The sequence below is a fragment of the Paralichthys olivaceus genome, chromosome 9 (assembly GCF_024713975.1).
Source record: "Paralichthys olivaceus isolate ysfri-2021 chromosome 9, ASM2471397v2, whole genome shotgun sequence".
In the NCBI taxonomy this organism is placed as follows: Eukaryota; Metazoa; Chordata; class Actinopteri; order Pleuronectiformes; family Paralichthyidae; genus Paralichthys; species Paralichthys olivaceus.
In genome coordinates, this window is record NC_091101.1 from 6,139,804 (window position 1) to 6,156,879 (window position 17,076).

The 17,076-nt window shown below is 39.8% G+C and overlaps 15 non-coding genes across 15 annotated transcripts; all 15 read left to right on the top strand.

The window, feature by feature from the left end:
• Positions 1-585: 585 nt before the first annotated feature.
• Positions 586-692, top strand: LOC138411582 (U6 spliceosomal RNA). The gene has a single exon (XR_011244202.1). It is a non-coding gene; the product is annotated as a U6 spliceosomal RNA (small nuclear RNA).
• Positions 693-1,866: 1,174 nt separating this feature from the next.
• On the top strand, positions 1,867-1,973 carry LOC138411598 (U6 spliceosomal RNA). The gene has a single exon (XR_011244218.1). It is a non-coding gene; the product is annotated as a U6 spliceosomal RNA (small nuclear RNA).
• A 1,132-nt stretch (positions 1,974-3,105) lies between these two features.
• On the top strand, positions 3,106-3,212 carry LOC138411543 (U6 spliceosomal RNA). The gene has a single exon (XR_011244163.1). It is a non-coding gene; the product is annotated as a U6 spliceosomal RNA (small nuclear RNA).
• A 651-nt stretch (positions 3,213-3,863) lies between these two features.
• Positions 3,864-3,970, top strand: LOC138411545 (U6 spliceosomal RNA). The gene has a single exon (XR_011244165.1). It is a non-coding gene; the product is annotated as a U6 spliceosomal RNA (small nuclear RNA).
• Positions 3,971-5,102: 1,132 nt separating this feature from the next.
• Positions 5,103-5,209, top strand: LOC138411599 (U6 spliceosomal RNA). Its single transcript, XR_011244219.1, has one exon. It is a non-coding gene; the product is annotated as a U6 spliceosomal RNA (small nuclear RNA).
• A 1,132-nt stretch (positions 5,210-6,341) lies between these two features.
• Positions 6,342-6,448, top strand: LOC138411583 (U6 spliceosomal RNA). The gene has a single exon (XR_011244203.1). It is a non-coding gene; the product is annotated as a U6 spliceosomal RNA (small nuclear RNA).
• A 651-nt stretch (positions 6,449-7,099) lies between these two features.
• Positions 7,100-7,206, top strand: LOC138411546 (U6 spliceosomal RNA). The gene has a single exon (XR_011244166.1). It is a non-coding gene; the product is annotated as a U6 spliceosomal RNA (small nuclear RNA).
• A 1,132-nt stretch (positions 7,207-8,338) lies between these two features.
• LOC138411600 (U6 spliceosomal RNA) lies at positions 8,339-8,445 on the top strand. Its single transcript, XR_011244220.1, has one exon. It is a non-coding gene; the product is annotated as a U6 spliceosomal RNA (small nuclear RNA).
• Positions 8,446-9,577: 1,132 nt separating this feature from the next.
• On the top strand, positions 9,578-9,684 carry LOC138411548 (U6 spliceosomal RNA). The gene has a single exon (XR_011244168.1). It is a non-coding gene; the product is annotated as a U6 spliceosomal RNA (small nuclear RNA).
• A 651-nt stretch (positions 9,685-10,335) lies between these two features.
• On the top strand, positions 10,336-10,442 carry LOC138411547 (U6 spliceosomal RNA). The gene has a single exon (XR_011244167.1). It is a non-coding gene; the product is annotated as a U6 spliceosomal RNA (small nuclear RNA).
• A 1,132-nt stretch (positions 10,443-11,574) lies between these two features.
• LOC138411584 (U6 spliceosomal RNA) lies at positions 11,575-11,681 on the top strand. Its single transcript, XR_011244204.1, has one exon. It is a non-coding gene; the product is annotated as a U6 spliceosomal RNA (small nuclear RNA).
• A 651-nt stretch (positions 11,682-12,332) lies between these two features.
• On the top strand, positions 12,333-12,438 carry LOC138411550 (U6 spliceosomal RNA). The gene has a single exon (XR_011244170.1). It is a non-coding gene; the product is annotated as a U6 spliceosomal RNA (small nuclear RNA).
• Positions 12,439-13,613: 1,175 nt separating this feature from the next.
• LOC138411589 (U6 spliceosomal RNA) lies at positions 13,614-13,720 on the top strand. The gene has a single exon (XR_011244209.1). It is a non-coding gene; the product is annotated as a U6 spliceosomal RNA (small nuclear RNA).
• Positions 13,721-15,097: 1,377 nt separating this feature from the next.
• Positions 15,098-15,204, top strand: LOC138411585 (U6 spliceosomal RNA). The gene has a single exon (XR_011244205.1). It is a non-coding gene; the product is annotated as a U6 spliceosomal RNA (small nuclear RNA).
• Positions 15,205-15,855: 651 nt separating this feature from the next.
• LOC138411587 (U6 spliceosomal RNA) lies at positions 15,856-15,962 on the top strand. The gene has a single exon (XR_011244207.1). It is a non-coding gene; the product is annotated as a U6 spliceosomal RNA (small nuclear RNA).
• The last annotated feature ends 1,114 nt before the right edge of the window (positions 15,963-17,076 follow it).

Consider the following 17,076-nt stretch of genomic DNA (forward strand, 5'->3'; position numbering starts at 1 on the left):
ATTTCTTTTTGCCTTACTTGATTTTTATATTGCTATGTTTATACCTGCTTTTGCTCTTTCTCAGGGGCTCTGTAATATCTGAATTTCCTGACGGAGATTAATAAAGTACTTCTGATTCAGAAATTGAACTTTGGCACAAGCCAAGGCTACTTTCATCTTTCTCTACGTCAATGTTATGGGAAAGGAGGCTGTCTGTTTCCCTTGTCGCCCACTAAGTATTATCCTCGTGAAAGAATGTTAGATTATGCAGTCAACATTTCCTCTGTGTAATCATATTAAAATGAATGTTCTGATAGGGATGTTCAGAATCAAAAGAGGGTATGCTTTGACCTGTGGCCAGAATGTAGCTGTCAGAGGAAAAGAACGATGAGGCACCGCCCCCTTCTTTTATACCCTGAGCATCTTTATGAAATTCACACAGTACAAACTGGAAGGATGTAGCCAATACAAATGTATTGTTGACATCCGTTAATGTACTGCCTAAAACGGGGGTGACCAAAGTATAGCTGCCTTCATTCTGAACCACAGCAAAGGGTCCGCTAACCTGAGGGGAGTATATAAAGCGAGCACTGCTGTGGGGTTGATGTACTTGCTTCGGCAGTACATATAATAAATTGGATACGATACAGAGAAGATTAGCATGGCCCCTGCGAAAGGATGACACGCAAATTCGTGAAGCGTTTCCACATTTTGGTCCAAAATGCACAAATGTAAATCTATACATACCTGGTCTTTATTTCTACATATGTATATCTTTTATTTCTTCTTGCCTTACTTGATTTTTATATTGCTATGTTTATACCTGCCTTTGCTCTTTCTCAGGGGCTCTGTAACATCTGAATTTCCTGACGGAGATTAATAGAGTACTTCTGATTAAGAAATTGAACTTTGGCACAAGCCAAGGCTATGTTGTGAAAACCAAGTTCCACTCGTGGTCCAAAAGTCCGAAAATTCAGTCGAATAAAAAGCAGGAGAAGTCCACTTAAAAGCAGCAGAGTTTTATTGTCCACAAGAAAACCAGAGAGCATTCAGTAGTGAGCCTGAGCTGCACCAGAGAAAAGCTCTGCCTAAGACTTGTGTGATGCTGTCTAATTAACCTTTTAGAGACCACACCTGTCAGCATTTCATTGGTCTATCATTACATCGTGGCCACACCTGTCAGCATTTCATTGGTCTATCATTACATCGTGGCCACACCTGTCAGCATTTCATTGGTCTATCATTACATCGTGGCCTAAGCCCATTGGTTATTTTAGTTTGCCTTTGGAATTGCTCACTGAACATTTTGGGACTTTCCACAGGAAGTTTCCTGTTTTACCCAGACATGCCCAGGCATGTCTCTTTTACTTTTAAACAGTTTTGGTCATTCTTGACACCATTATCTTCTGTTCAATTAGTTTAATATTTTTTTTAAAAGATATTGTGCTTACTTTTGACACCCTTATGTTTCAGTTTTGTCAGATTGCCTTTTCTTGAAAGGTTATTATTGCTACACACAAGTTATACACACACGTCATACTGGATTATGCAGTAAACATTTCCTCTGTGTAATCATCTTAAAATGAATGTTCTGATAGGGATGTTCAGAATCCAAAGAGGGTATGCTTTGACCTGTGGCCAGAATGTAGCTGTCAGAGGAAAAGAACGATGAGGCACCACCCCCTTCTTTTATACCCTGAGCATCTTTATGAAATTCACACAGTACAAACTGGAAGGATGTAGCCAATACAAATGTATTATTGACATCCGTTAATGTGCTGCCTAAAACGGGGGTGACCAAAGTATAGCTGCCTTCATTCTGAACCGCAGCAAAGGGTCCGCTAACCTGAGGGGAGTATATAAAGCGAGCACTGCTGTGGGGATGATGTACTTGCTTTGGCAGTACATATAATAAATTGGATACGATACAGAGAAGATTAGCATGGCCCCTGCGAAAGGATGACACGCAAATTCGTGAAGCGATTCCACATTTTGGTCCAAAATGCACAAATGTAAATCTATACATACCTGGTCTTTATTTCTACATATGTATATCTTTTATTTCTTCTTGCCTTACTTGATTTTTATATTGCTATGTTTATACCTGCTTTTGCTCTTTCTCAGGGGCTCTGTAACATCTGAATTTCCCGACGGAGATTAATAAAGTATTTCTGATTCAGAAATTGAACTTTGGCACAAGCCAAGGCTATGTTGTGAAAACTAAGTTCCACTCGTGGTCCAAAAGTCCGAAAATTCAGTCGAATAAAAAGCAGGAGAAGTCCACTTAAAAGCAGCAGAGTTTTATTGTCCACAAGAAAACCAGAGAGCATTCAGTAGTGAGCCTGGGCTGCACCAGAGAAAAGCTCTGCCAAAGACTTGTGTGATGCTGTCTAATTAACCTTTTAGAGACCACACCTGTCAGCATTTCATTGGTCTATCATTACATCGTGGCCACACCTGTCAGCATTTCATTTGTCTATCATTACATCGTGGCCTAAGCCCATTGGTTACTTTAGTTTGCCTTTGGAATTGCTCACTAAACATTTTGGGACTTTCCACAGGAAGTTTCCTGTTTTACCCAGACATGCCCAGGCATGTCTCTTTTACTTTTAAACAGTTTTGGTCATTCTTGACACCATTATCTTCTGTTCAATTAGTTTAATATTTTTTTTAAAAGATATTGTGCTTACTTTTGACACCCTTATGTTTCAGTTTTGTCAGATTGCCTTTTCTTGAAAGGTTATTATTGCTACACACAAGTTATACACACACGTCATACTGGATTATGCAGTAAACATTTCCTCTGTGTAATCATCTTAAAATGAATGTTCTGATAGGGATGTTCAGAATCCAAAGAGGGTATGCTTTGACCTGTGGCCAGAATGTAGCTGTCAGAGGAAAAGAACGATGAGGCACCACCCCCTTCTTTTATACCCTGAGCATCTTTATGAAATTCACACAGTACAAACTGGAAGGATGTAGCCAATACAAATGTATTGTTGACATCCGTTAATGTGCTGCCTAAAACGGGGGTGACCAAAGTATAGCTGCCTTCATTCTGAACCGCAGCAAAGGGTCCGCTAACCTGAGGGGAGTATATAAAGCGAGCACTGCTGTGGGGTTGATGTACTTGCTTCGGCAGTACATATAATAAATTGGATACGATACAGAGAAGATTAGCATGGCCCCTGCGAAAGGATGACACGCAAATTCGTGAAGCGTTTCCACTTTTTGATTCAAAATGCACAAATGTAAATCTATACATACCTGGTCTTTATTTCTACATATGTATATCTTTTATTTCTTCTTGCCTTACTTGATTTTTATATTGCTATGTTTATACCTGCTTTTGCTCTTTCTCAGGGGCTCTGTAATATCTGAATTTCCCGACGGAGATTAATAAAGTACTTCTGATTCAGAAATTGAACTTTGGCACAAGCCAAGGCTACTTTCATCTTTCTCTACGTCAATGTTATGGGAAAGGAGGCTGTCTGTTTCCCTTGTCGCCCACTAAGTATTATCCTCGTGAAAGAATGTTAGATTATGCAGTCAACATTTCCTCTGTGTAATCATATTAAAATGAATGTTCTGATAGGGATGTTCAGAATCAAAAGAGGGTATGCTTTGACCTGTGGCCAGAATGTAGCTGTCAGAGGAAAAGAACGATGAGGCACCGCCCCCTTCTTTTATACCCTGAGCATCTTTATGAAATTCACACAGTACAAACTGGAAGGATGTAGCCAATACAAATGTATTGTTGACATCCGTTAATGTACTGCCTAAAACGGGGGTGACCAAAGTATAGCTGCCTTCATTCTGAACCACAGCAAATGGTCCGCTAACCTGAGGGGAGTATATAAAGCGAGCACTGCTGTGGGGTTGATGTATTTGCTTCGGCAGTACATATAATAAATTGGATACGATACAGAGAAGATTAGCATGGCCCCTGCGAAAGGATGACACGCAAATTCGTGAAGCGTTTCCACATTTTGGTCCAAAATGCACAAATGTAAATCTATACATACCTGGTCTTTATTTCTACATATGTATATCTTTTATTTCTTCTTGCCTTACTTGATTTTTATATTGCTATGTTTATACCTGCCTTTGCTCTTTCTCAGGGGCTCTGTAGCATCTGAATTTCCTGACGGAGATTAATAGAGTACTTCTGATTAAGAAATTGAACTTTGGCACAAGCCAAGGCTATGTTGTGAAAACCAAGTTCCACTCGTGGTCCAAAAGTCCGAAAATTCAGTCGAATAAAAAGCAGGAGAAGTCCACTTAAAAGCAGCAGAGTTTTATTGTCCACAAGAAAACCAGAGAGCATTCAGTAGTGAGCCTGAGCTGCACCAGAGAAAAGCTCTGCCTAAGACTTGTGTGATGCTGTCTAATTAACCTTTTAGAGACCACACCTGTCAGCATTTCATTGGTCTATCATTACATCGTGGCCACACCTGTCAGCATTTCATTGGTCTATCATTACATCGTGGCCTAAGCCCATTGGTTATTTTAGTTTGCCTTTGGAATTGCTCACTGAACATTTTGGGACTTTCCACAGGAAGTTTCCTGTTTTACCCAGACATGCCCAGGCATGTCTCTTTTACTTTTAAACAGTTTTGGTCATTCTTGACACCATTATCTTCTGTTCAATTAGTTTAATATTTTTTTTAAAAGATATTGTGCTTACTTTTGACACCCTTATGTTTCAGTTTTGTCAGATTGCCTTTTCTTGAAAGGTTATTATTGCTACACACAAGTTATACACACACGTCATACTGGATTATGCAGTAAACATTTCCTCTGTGTAATCATCTTAAAATGAATGTTCTGATAGGGATGTTCAGAATCCAAAGAGGGTATGCTTTGACCTGTGGCCAGAATGTAGCTGTCAGAGGAAAAGAACGATGAGGCACCACCCCCTTCTTTTATACCCTGAGCATCTTTATGAAATTCACACAGTACAAACTGGAAGGATGTAGCCAATACAAATGTATTATTGACATCCGTTAATGTGCTGCCTAAAACGGGGGTGACCAAAGTATAGCTGCCTTCATTCTGAACCGCAGCAAAGGGTCCGCTAACCTGAGGGGAGTATATAAAGCGAGCACTGCTGTGGGGTTGATGTACTTGCTTTGGCAGTACATATAATAAATTGGATACGATACAGAGAAGATTAGCATGGCCCCTGCGAAAGGATGACACGCAAATTCGTGAAGCGATTCCACATTTTGGTCCAAAATGCACAAATGTAAATCTATACATACCTGGTCTTTATTTCTACATATGTATATCTTTTATTTCTTCTTGCCTTACTTGATTTTTATATTGCTATGTTTATACCTGCTTTTGCTCTTTCTCAGGGGCTCTGTAACATCTGAATTTCCCGACGGAGATTAATAAAGTACTTCTGATTCAGAAATTGAACTTTGGCACAAGCCAAGGCTATGTTGTGAAAACTAAGTTCCACTCGTGGTCCAAAAGTCCGAAAATTCAGTCGAATAAAAAGCAGGAGAAGTCCACTTAAAAGCAGCAGAGTTTTATTGTCCACAAGAAAACCAGAGAGCATTCAGTAGTGAGCCTGAGCTGCACCAGAGAAAAGCTCTGCCTAAGACTTGTGTGATGCTGTCTAATTAACCTTTTAGAGACCACACCTGTCAGCATTTCATTGGTCTATCATTACATCGTGGCCACACCTGTCAGCATTTCATTGGTCTATCATTACATCGTGGCCTAAGCCCATTGGTTACTTTAGTTTGCCTTTGGAATTGCTCACTGAACATTTTGGGACTTTCCACAGGAAGTTTCCTGTTTTACCCAGACATGCCCAGGCATGTCTCTTTTACTTTTAAACAGTTTTGGTCATTCTTGACACCATTATCTTCTGTTCAATTAGTTTAATATTTTTTTAAAAAGATATTGTGCTTACTTTTGACACCCTTATGTTTCAGTTTTGTCAGATTGCCTTTTCTTGAAAGGTTACTATTGCTACACACAAGTTATACACACACGTCATACTGGATTATGCAGTAAACATTTCCTCTGTGTAATCATCTTAAAATGAATGTTCTGATAGGGATGTTCAGAATCCAAAGAGGGTATGCTTTGACCTGTGGCCAGAATGTAGCTGTCAGAGGAAAAGAACGATGAGGCACCACCCCCTTCTTTTATACCCTGAGCATCTTTATGAAATTCACACAGTACAAACTGGAAGGATGTAGCCAATACAAATGTATTGTTGACATCCGTTAATGTGCTGCCTAAAACGGGGGTGACCAAAGTATAGCTGCCTTCATTCTGAACCGCAGCAAAGGGTCCGCTAACCTGAGGGGAGTATATAAAGCGAGCACTGCTGTGGGGTTGATGTACTTGCTTCGGCAGTACATATAATAAATTGGATACGATACAGAGAAGATTAGCATGGCCCCTGCGAAAGGATGACACGCAAATTCGTGAAGCGTTTCCACATTTTGGTTCAAAATGCACAAATGTAAATCTATACATACCTGGTCTTTATTTCTACATATGTATATCTTTTATTTCTTCTTGCCTTACTTGATTTTTATATTGCTATGTTTATACCTGCTTTTGCTCTTTCTCAGGGGCTCTGTAATATCTGAATTTCCCGACGGAGATTAATAAAGTACTTCTGATTCAGAAATTGAACTTTGGCACAAGCCAAGGCTACTTTCATCTTTCTCTACGTCAATGTTATGGGAAAGGAGGCTGTCTGTTTCCCTTGTCGCCCACTAAGTATTATCCTCGTGAAAGAATGTTAGATTATGCAGTCAACATTTCCTCTGTGTAATCATATTAAAATGAATGTTCTGATAGGGATGTTCAGAATCAAAAGAGGGTATGCTTTGACCTGTGGCCAGAATGTAGCTGTCAGAGGAAAAGAACGATGAGGCACCGCCCCCTTCTTTTATACCCTGAGCATCTTTATGAAATTCACACAGTACAAACTGGAAGGATGTAGCCAATACAAATGTATTGTTGACATCCGTTAATGTACTGCCTAAAACGGGGGTGACCAAAGTATAGCTGCCTTCATTCTGAACCACAGCAAATGGTCCGCTAACCTGAGGGGAGTATATAAAGCGAGCACTGCTGTGGGGTTGATGTATTTGCTTCGGCAGTACATATAATAAATTGGATACGATACAGAGAAGATTAGCATGGCCCCTGCGAAAGGATGACACGCAAATTCGTGAAGCGTTTCCACATTTTGGTCCAAAATGCACAAATGTAAATCTATACATACCTGGTCTTTATTTCTACATATGTATATCTTTTATTTCTTCTTGCCTTACTTGATTTTTATATTGCTATGTTTATACCTGCCTTTGCTCTTTCTCAGGGGCTCTGTAGCATCTGAATTTCCTGACGGAGATTAATAGAGTACTTCTGATTAAGAAATTGAACTTTGGCACAAGCCAAGGCTATGTTGTGAAAACCAAGTTCCACTCGTGGTCCAAAAGTCCGAAAATTCAGTCGAATAAAAAGCAGGAGAAGTCCACTTAAAAGCAGCAGAGTTTTATTGTCCACAAGAAAACCAGAGAGCATTCAGTAGTGAGCCTGAGCTGCACCAGAGAAAAGCTCTGCCTAAGACTTGTGTGATGCTGTCTAATTAACCTTTTAGAGACCACACCTGTCAGCATTTCATTGGTCTATCATTACATCGTGGCCACACCTGTCAGCATTTCATTGGTCTATCATTACATCGTGGCCTAAGCCCATTGGTTATTTTAGTTTGCCTTTGGAATTGCTCACTGAACATTTTGGGACTTTCCACAGGAAGTTTCCTGTTTTACCCAGACATGCCCAGGCATGTCTCTTTTACTTTTAAACAGTTTTGGTCATTCTTGACACCATTATCTTCTGTTCAATTAGTTTAATATTTTTTTTAAAAGATATTGTGCTTACTTTTGACACCCTTATGTTTCAGTTTTGTCAGATTGCCTTTTCTTGAAAGGTTATTATTGCTACACACAAGTTATACACACACGTCATACTGGATTATGCAGTAAACATTTCCTCTGTGTAATCATCTTAAAATGAATGTTCTGATAGGGATGTTCAGAATCCAAAGAGGGTATGCTTTGACCTGTGGCCAGAATGTAGCTGTCAGAGGAAAAGAACGATGAGGCACCACCCCCTTCTTTTATACCCTGAGCATCTTTATGAAATTCACACAGTACAAACTGGAAGGATGTAGCCAATACAAATGTATTATTGACATCCGTTAATGTGCTGCCTAAAACGGGGGTGACCAAAGTATAGCTGCCTTCATTCTGAACCGCAGCAAAGGGTCCGCTAACCTGAGGGGAGTATATAAAGCGAGCACTGCTGTGGGGTTGATGTACTTGCTTTGGCAGTACATATAATAAATTGGATACGATACAGAGAAGATTAGCATGGCCCCTGCGAAAGGATGACACGCAAATTCGTGAAGCGATTCCACATTTTGGTCCAAAATGCACAAATGTAAATCTATACATACCTGGTCTTTATTTCTACATATGTATATCTTTTATTTCTTCTTGCCTTACTTGATTTTTATATTGCTATGTTTATACCTGCTTTTGCTCTTTCTCAGGGGCTCTGTAACATCTGAATTTCCCGACGGAGATTAATAAAGTACTTCTGATTCAGAAATTGAACTTTGGCACAAGCCAAGGCTATGTTGTGAAAACTAAGTTCCACTCGTGGTCCAAAAGTCCGAAAATTCAGTCGAATAAAAAGCAGGAGAAGTCCACTTAAAAGCAGCAGAGTTTTATTGTCCACAAGAAAACCAGAGAGCATTCAGTAGTGAGCCTGAGCTGCACCAGAGAAAAGCTCTGCCTAAGACTTGTGTGATGCTGTCTAATTAACCTTTTAGAGACCACACCTGTCAGCATTTCATTGGTCTATCATTACATCGTGGCCACACCTGTCAGCATTTCATTGGTCTATCATTACATCGTGGCCTAAGCCCATTGGTTACTTTAGTTTGCCTTTGGAATTGCTCACTGAACATTTTGGGACTTTCCACAGGAAGTTTCCTGTTTTACCCAGACATGCCCAGGCATGTCTCTTTTACTTTTAAACAGTTTTGGTCATTCTTGACACCATTATCTTCTGTTCAATTAGTTTAATATTTTTTTTAAAAGATATTGTGCTTACTTTTGACACCCTTATGTTTCAGTTTTGTCAGATTGCCTTTTCTTGAAAGGTTACTATTGCTACACACAAGTTATACACACACGTCATACTGGATTATGCAGTAAACATTTCCTCTGTGTAATCATCTTAAAATGAATGTTCTGATAGGGATGTTCAGAATCCAAAGAGGGTATGCTTTGACCTGTGGCCAGAATGTAGCTGTCAGAGGAAAAGAACGATGAGGCACCACCCCCTTCTTTTATACCCTGAGCATCTTTATGAAATTCACACAGTACAAACTGGAAGGATGTAGCCAATACAAATGTATTGTTGACATCCGTTAATGTGCTGCCTAAAACGGGGGTGACCAAAGTATAGCTGCCTTCATTCTGAACCGCAGCAAAGGGTCCGCTAACCTGAGGGGAGTATATAAAGCGAGCACTGCTGTGGGGTTGATGTACTTGCTTCGGCAGTACATATAATAAATTGGATACGATACAGAGAAGATTAGGATGGCCCCTGCGAAAGGATGACACGCAAATTCGTGAAGCGTTTCCACATTTTGGTTCAAAATGCACAAATGTAAATCTATACATACCTGGTCTTTATTTCTACATATGTATATCTTTTATTTCTTCTTGCCTTACTTGATTTTTATATTGCTATGTTTATACCTGCTTTTGCTCTTTCTCAGGGGCTCTGTAATATCTGAATTTCCCGACGGAGATTAATAAAGTACTTCTGATTCAGAAATTGAACTTTGGCACAAGCCAAGGCTACTTTCATCTTTCTCTACGTCAATGTTATGGGAAAGGAGGCTGTCTGTTTCCCTTGTCGCCCACTAAGTATTATCCTCGTGAAAGAATGTTAGATTATGCAGTCAACATTTCCTCTGTGTAATCATATTAAAATGAATGTTCTGATAGGGATGTTCAGAATCAAAAGAGGGTATGCTTTGACCTGTGGCCAGAATGTAGCTGTCAGAGGAAAAGAACGATGAGGCACCGCCCCCTTCTTTTATACCCTGAGCATCTTTATGAAATTCACACAGTACAAACTGGAAGGATGTAGCCAATACAAATGTATTGTTGACATCCGTTAATGTACTGCCTAAAACGGGGGTGACCAAAGTATAGCTGCCTTCATTCTGAACCACAGCAAATGGTCCGCTAACCTGAGGGGAGTATATAAAGCGAGCACTGCTGTGGGGTTGATGTATTTGCTTCGGCAGTACATATAATAAATTGGATACGATACAGAGAAGATTAGCATGGCCCCTGCGAAAGGATGACACGCAAATTCGTGAAGCGTTTCCACATTTTGGTCCAAAATGCACAAATGTAAATCTATACATACCTGGTCTTTATTTCTACATATGTATATCTTTTATTTCTTCTTGCCTTACTTGATTTTTATATTGCTATGTTTATACCTGCCTTTGCTCTTTCTCAGGGGCTCTGTAGCATCTGAATTTCCCGACGGAGATAAATAAAGTACTTCTGATTAAGAAATTGAACTTTGGCACAAGCCAAGGCTATGTTGTGAAAACCAAGTTCCACTCGTGGTCCAAAAGTCCGAAAATTCAGTCGAATAAAAAGCAGGAGAAGTCCACTTAAAAGCAGCAGAGTTTTATTGTCCACAAGAAAACCAGAGAGCATTCAGTAGTGAGCCTGAGCTGCACCAGAGAAAAGCTCTGCCTAAGACTTGTGTGATGCTGTCTAATTAACCTTTTAGAGACCACACCTGTCAGCATTTCATTGGTCTATCATTACATCGTGGCCACACCTGTCAGCATTTCATTGGTCTATCATTACATCGTGGCCTAAGCCCATTGGTTACTTTAGTTTGCCTTTGGAATTGCTCACTGAACATTTTGGGACTTTCCACAGGAAGTTTCCTGTTTTACCCAGACATGCCCAGGCATGTCTCTTTTACTTTTAAACAGTTTTGGTCATTCTTGACACCATTATCTTCTGTTCAATTAGTTTAATATTTTTTTTAAAAGATATTGTGCTTACTTTTGACACCCTTATGTTTCAGTTTTGTCAGATTGCCTTTTCTTGAAAGGTTATTATTGCTACACACAAGTTATACACACACGTCATACTGGATTATGCAGTAAACATTTCCTCTGTGTAATCATCTTAAAATGAATGTTCTGATAGGGATGTTCAGAATGCAAAGAGGGTATGCTTTGACCTGTGGCCAGAATGTAGCTTTCAGAGGAAAAGAACGATGAGGCACCGCCCCCTTCTTTTATACCTTGAGCATCTTTATGAAATTCACACAGTACAAACTGGAAGGATGTAGCCAATACAAATGTATTGTTGACATCCGTTAATGTGCTGCCTAAAACGGGGGTGACCAAAGTATAGCTGCCTTCATTCTGAACCGCAGCAAAGGGTCCGCTAACCTGAGGGGAGTATATAAAGCGAGCACTGCTGTGGGGTTGATGTACTTGCTTCGGCAGTACATATAATAAATTGGATACGATACAGAGAAGATTAGCATGGCCCCTGCGAAAGGATGACACGCAAATTCGTGAAGCGTTTCCACATTTTAGTCCAAAATGCACAAATGTAAATCTATACATACCTGGTCTTTATTTCTACATATGTATATCTTTTATTTCTTCTTGCCTTACTTGATTTTTATATTGCTATGTTTATACCTGCTTTTGCTCTTTCTCAGGGGCTCTGTAACATCTGAATTTCCCGACGGAGATTAATAAATTACTTCTGATTCAGAAATTGAACTTTGGCACAAGCCAAGGCTACTTTCATCTTTCTCTACGTCAATGTTATGGGAAAGGAGGCTGTCTGTTTCCCTTGTCGCCCACTAAGTATTATCCTCGTGAAAGAATGTTAGATTATGCAGTCAACATTTCCTCAGTATAATCATATTAAAATGAATGTTCTGATAGGGATGTTCAGAATCAAAAGAGGGTATGCTTTGACCTGTGGCCAGAATGTAGCTGTCAGAGGAAAAGAACGATGAGGCACCGCCCCCTTCTTTTATACCCTGAGCATCTTTATGAAATTCACACAGTACAAACTGGAAGGATGTAGCCAATACAAATGTATTGTTGACATCCGTTAATGTACTGCCTAAAACGGGGGTGACCAAAGTATAGCTGCCTTCATTCTGAACCACAGCAAAGGGTCCGCTAACCTGAGGGGAGTATATAAAGCGAGCACTGCTGTGGGGTAGATGTACTTTCTTCGGCAGTACATATAATAAATTGGATACGATACAGAGAAGATTAGCATGGCCCCTGCGAAAGATGACACGCAAATTCGTGAAGCGTTTCCACATTTTGGTCCAAAATGCACAAATGTAAATCTATACATACCTGGTCTTTATTTCTACATATGTATATCTTTTATTTCTTCTTGCCTTACTTGATTTTTATATTGTTATGTTTATACCTGCCTTTGCTCTTTCTCAGGGGCTCTGTAACATCTGAATTTCCCGACGGAGATTAATAGAGTACTTCTGATTAAGAAATTGAACTTTGGCACAAGCCAAGGCTATGTTGTGAAAACTTAAGTTCCACTCGTGGTCCAAAAGTCCGAAAATTCAGTCGAATAAAAAGCAGGAGAAGTCCACTTAAAAGCAGCAGAGTTTTATTGTCCACAAGAAAACCAGAGAGCATTCAGTAGTGAGCCTGAGCTGCACCAGAGAAAAGCTCTGCCTAAGACTTGTGTGATGCTGTCTAATTAACCTTTTAGAGACCACACCTGTCAGCATTTCATTGGTCTATCATTACATCGTGGCCACACCTGTCAGCATTTCATTGGTCTATCATTACATCGTGGCCACACCTGCCAGCATTTCATTGGTCTATCATTACATCGTGGCCTAAGCCCATTGGTTACTTTAGTTTGCCTTTGGAATTGCTCACTGAACATTTTGGGACTTTCCACAGGAAGTTTCCTGTTTTACCCAGACATGCCCAGGCATGTCTCTTTTACTTTTAAACAGTTTTGGTCATTCTTGACACCATTATCTTCTGTTCAATTAGTTTAATATTTTTTTTAAAAGATATTATGCTTTCTTTTGACACCCTTATGTTTCAGTTTTGTCAGATTGCCTTTTCTTGAAAGGTTATTATTGCTACACACAAGTTATACACACACGTCATACTGGATTATGCAGTAAACATTTCCTCTGTGTAATCATCTTAAAATGAATGTTCTGATAGGGATGTTCAGAATCCAAAGAGGGTATGCTTTGACCTGTGGCCAGAATGTAGCTTTCAGAGGAAAAGAACGATGAGGCACCGCCCCCTTCTTTTATACCTTGAGCATCTTTATGAAATTCACACAGTACAAACTGGAAGGATGTAGCCAATACAAATGTATTGTTGACATCCGTTAATGTGCTGCCTAAAACGGGGGTGACCAAAGTATAGCTGCCTTCATTCTGAACCGCAGCAAAGGGTCCGCTAACCTGAGGGGAGTATATAAAGCGAGCACTGCTGTGGGGTTGATGTACTTGCTTCGGCAGTACATATAATAAATTGGATACGATACAGAGAAGATTAGCATGGCCCCTGCGAAAGGATGACACGCAAATTTGTGAAGCGTTTCCACATTTTGGTCCAAAATGCACAAATGTAAATCTATACATACCTGGTCTTTATTTCTACATATGTATATCTTTTATTTCTTCTTGCCTTACTTGATTTTTATATTGCTATGTTTATACCTGCTTTTGCTCTTTCTCAGGGGCTCTGCAGCATCTGAATTTCCCGACGGAGATTAATAAAGTACTTCTGATTAAGAAATTGAACTTTGGCACAAGCCAAGGCTACTTTCATCTTTCTCTACGTCAATGTTATGGGAAAGGAGGCTGTCTGTTTCCCTTGTCGCCCACTAAGTATTATCCTCGTGAAAGAATGTTAGATTATGCAGTCAACATTTCCTCTGTGTAATCATATTAAAATGAATGTTCTGATAGGGATGTTCAGAATCAAAAGAGGGTATGCTTTGACCTGTGGCCAGAATGTAGCTGTCAGAGGAAAAGAACGATGAGGCACCGCCCCCTTCTTTTATACCCTGAGCATCTTTATGAAATTCACACAGTACAAACTGGAAGGATGTAGCCAATACAAATGTATTGTTGACATCCACTTAAAAGCAGCAGAGTTTTATTGTCCACAAGAAAACCAGAGAGCATTCAGTAGTGAGCCTGAGCTGCACCAGAGAAAAGCTCTGCCTAAGACTTGTGTGATGCTGTCTAATTAACCTTTTAGAGACCACACCTGTCAGCATTTCATTGGTCTATCATTACATCGTGGCCACACCTGTCAGCATTTCATTGGTCTATCATTACATCGTGGCCTAAGCCCATTGGTTACTTTAGTTTGCCTTTGGAATTGCTCACTGAACATTTTGGGACTTTCCACAGGAAGTTTCCTGTTTTACTCAGACATGCCCAGGCATGTCTCTTTTACTTTTAAACAGTTTTGGTCATTCTTGACACCATTATCTCCTGTTCAATTAGTTTAATATTTTTTTTAAAAGATATTGTGCTTACTTTTGACACCCTTATGTTTCAGTTTTGTCAGATTGCCTTTTCTTGAAAGGTTATTATTGCTACACACAAGTTATACACACACGTCATACTGGATTATGCAGTAAACATTTCCTCTGTGTAATCATCTTAAAATGAATGTTCTGATAGGGATGTTCAGAATGCAAAGAGGGTATGCTTTGACCTGTGGCCAGAATGTAGCTTTCAGAGGAAAAGAACGATGAGGCACCGCCCCCTTCTTTTATACCTTGAGCATCTTTATGAAATTCACACAGTACAAACTGGAAGGATGTAGCCAATACAAATGTATTGTTGACATCCGTTAATGTGCTGCCTAAAACGGGGGTGACCAAAGTATAGCTGCCTTCATTCTGAACCGCAGCAAAGGGTCCGCTAACCTGAGGGGAGTATATAAAGCGAGCACTGCTGTGGGGTTGATGTACTTGCTTCGGCAGTACATATAATAAATTGGATACGATACAGAGAAGATTAGCATGGCCCCTGCGAAAGGATGACACGCAAATTCGTGAAGCGTTTCCACATTTTAGTCCAAAATGCACAAATGTAAATCTATACATACCTGGTCTTTATTTCTACATATGTATATCTTTTATTTCTTCTTGCCTTACTTGATTTTTATATTGCTATGTTTATACCTGCTTTTGCTCTTTCTCAGGGGCTCTGTAACATCTGAATTTCCCGACGGAGATTAATAAAGTACTTCTGATTCAGAAATTGAACTTTGGCACAAGCCAAGGCTACTTTCATCTTTCTCTACGTCAATGTTATGGGAAAGGAGGCTGTCTGTTTCCCTTGTCGCCCACTAAGTATTATCCTCGTGAAAGAATGTTAGATTATGCAGTCAACATTTCCTCAGTATAATCATATTAAAATGAATGTTCTGATAGGGATGTTCAGAATCAAAAGAGGGTATGCTTTGACCTGTGGCCAGAATGTAGCTGTCAGAGGAAAAGAACGATGAGGCACCGCCCCCTTCTTTTATACCCTGAGCATCTTTATGAAATTCACACAGTACAAACTGGAAGGATGTAGCCAATACAAATGTATTGTTGACATCCGTTAATGTACTGCCTAAAACGGGGGTGACCAAAGTATAGCTGCCTTCATTCTGAACCACAGCAAAGGGTCCGCTAACCTGAGGGGAGTATATAAAGCGAGCACTGCTGTGGGGTTGATGTACTTGCTTCGGCAGTACATATAATAAATTGGATACGATACAGAGAAGATTAGCATGGCCCCTGCGAAAGGATGACACGCAAATTCGTGAAGCGTTTCCACATTTTGGTCCAAAATGCACAAATGTAAATCTATACATACCTGGTCTTTATTTCTACATATGTATATCTTTTATTTCTTCTTGCCTTACTTGATTTTTATATTGCTATGTTTATACCTGCCTTTGCTCTTTCTCAGGGGCTCTGTAGCATCTGAATTTCCTGACGGAGATTAATAGAGTACTTCTGATTAAGAAATTGAACTTTGGCACAAGCCAAGGCTATGTTGTGAAAACCAAGTTCCACTCGTGGTCCAAAAGTCCGAAAATTCAGTCGAATAAAAAGCAGGAGAAGTCCACTTAAAAGCAGCAGAGTTTTATTGTCCACAAGAAAACCAGAGAGCATTCAGTAGTGAGCCTGAGCTGGACCAGAGAAAAGCTCTGCCTAAGACTTGTGTGATGCTGTCTAATTAACCTTTTAGAGACCACACCTGTCAGCATTTCATTGGTCTATCATTACATCGTGGCCACACCTGTCAGCATTTCATTGGTCTATCATTACATCGTGGCCACACCTGTCAGCATTTCATTGGTCTATCATTACATCGTGGCCTAAGCCCATTGGTTACTTTAGTTTGCCTTTGGAATTGCTCACTGAACATTTTGGGACTTTCCACAGGAAGTTTCCTGTTTTACCCAGACATGCCCAGGCATGTCTCTTTTACTTTTAAACAGTTTTGGTCATTCTTGACACCATTATCTTCTGTTCAATTAGTTTAATATTTTTTTTAAAAGATATTGTGCTTACTTTTGACACCCTTATGTTTCAGTTTTGTCAGATTGCCTTTTCTTGAAAGGTTATTATTGCTACACACAAGTTATACACACACGTCATACTGGATTATGCAGTAAACATTTCCTCTGTGTAATCATCTTAAAATGAATGTTCTGATAGGGATGTTCAGAATCCAAAGAGGGTATGCTTTGACCTGTGGCCAGAATGTAGCTTTCAGAGGAAAAGAACGATGAGGCACTGCCCCCTTCTTTTATACCTTGAGCATCTTTATGAAATTCACACAGTACAAACTGGAAGGATGTAGCCAATACAAATGTATTGTTGACATCCGTTAATGTACTGCCTAAAACGGGGGTGACCAAAGTATAGCTGCCTTCATTCTGAACCG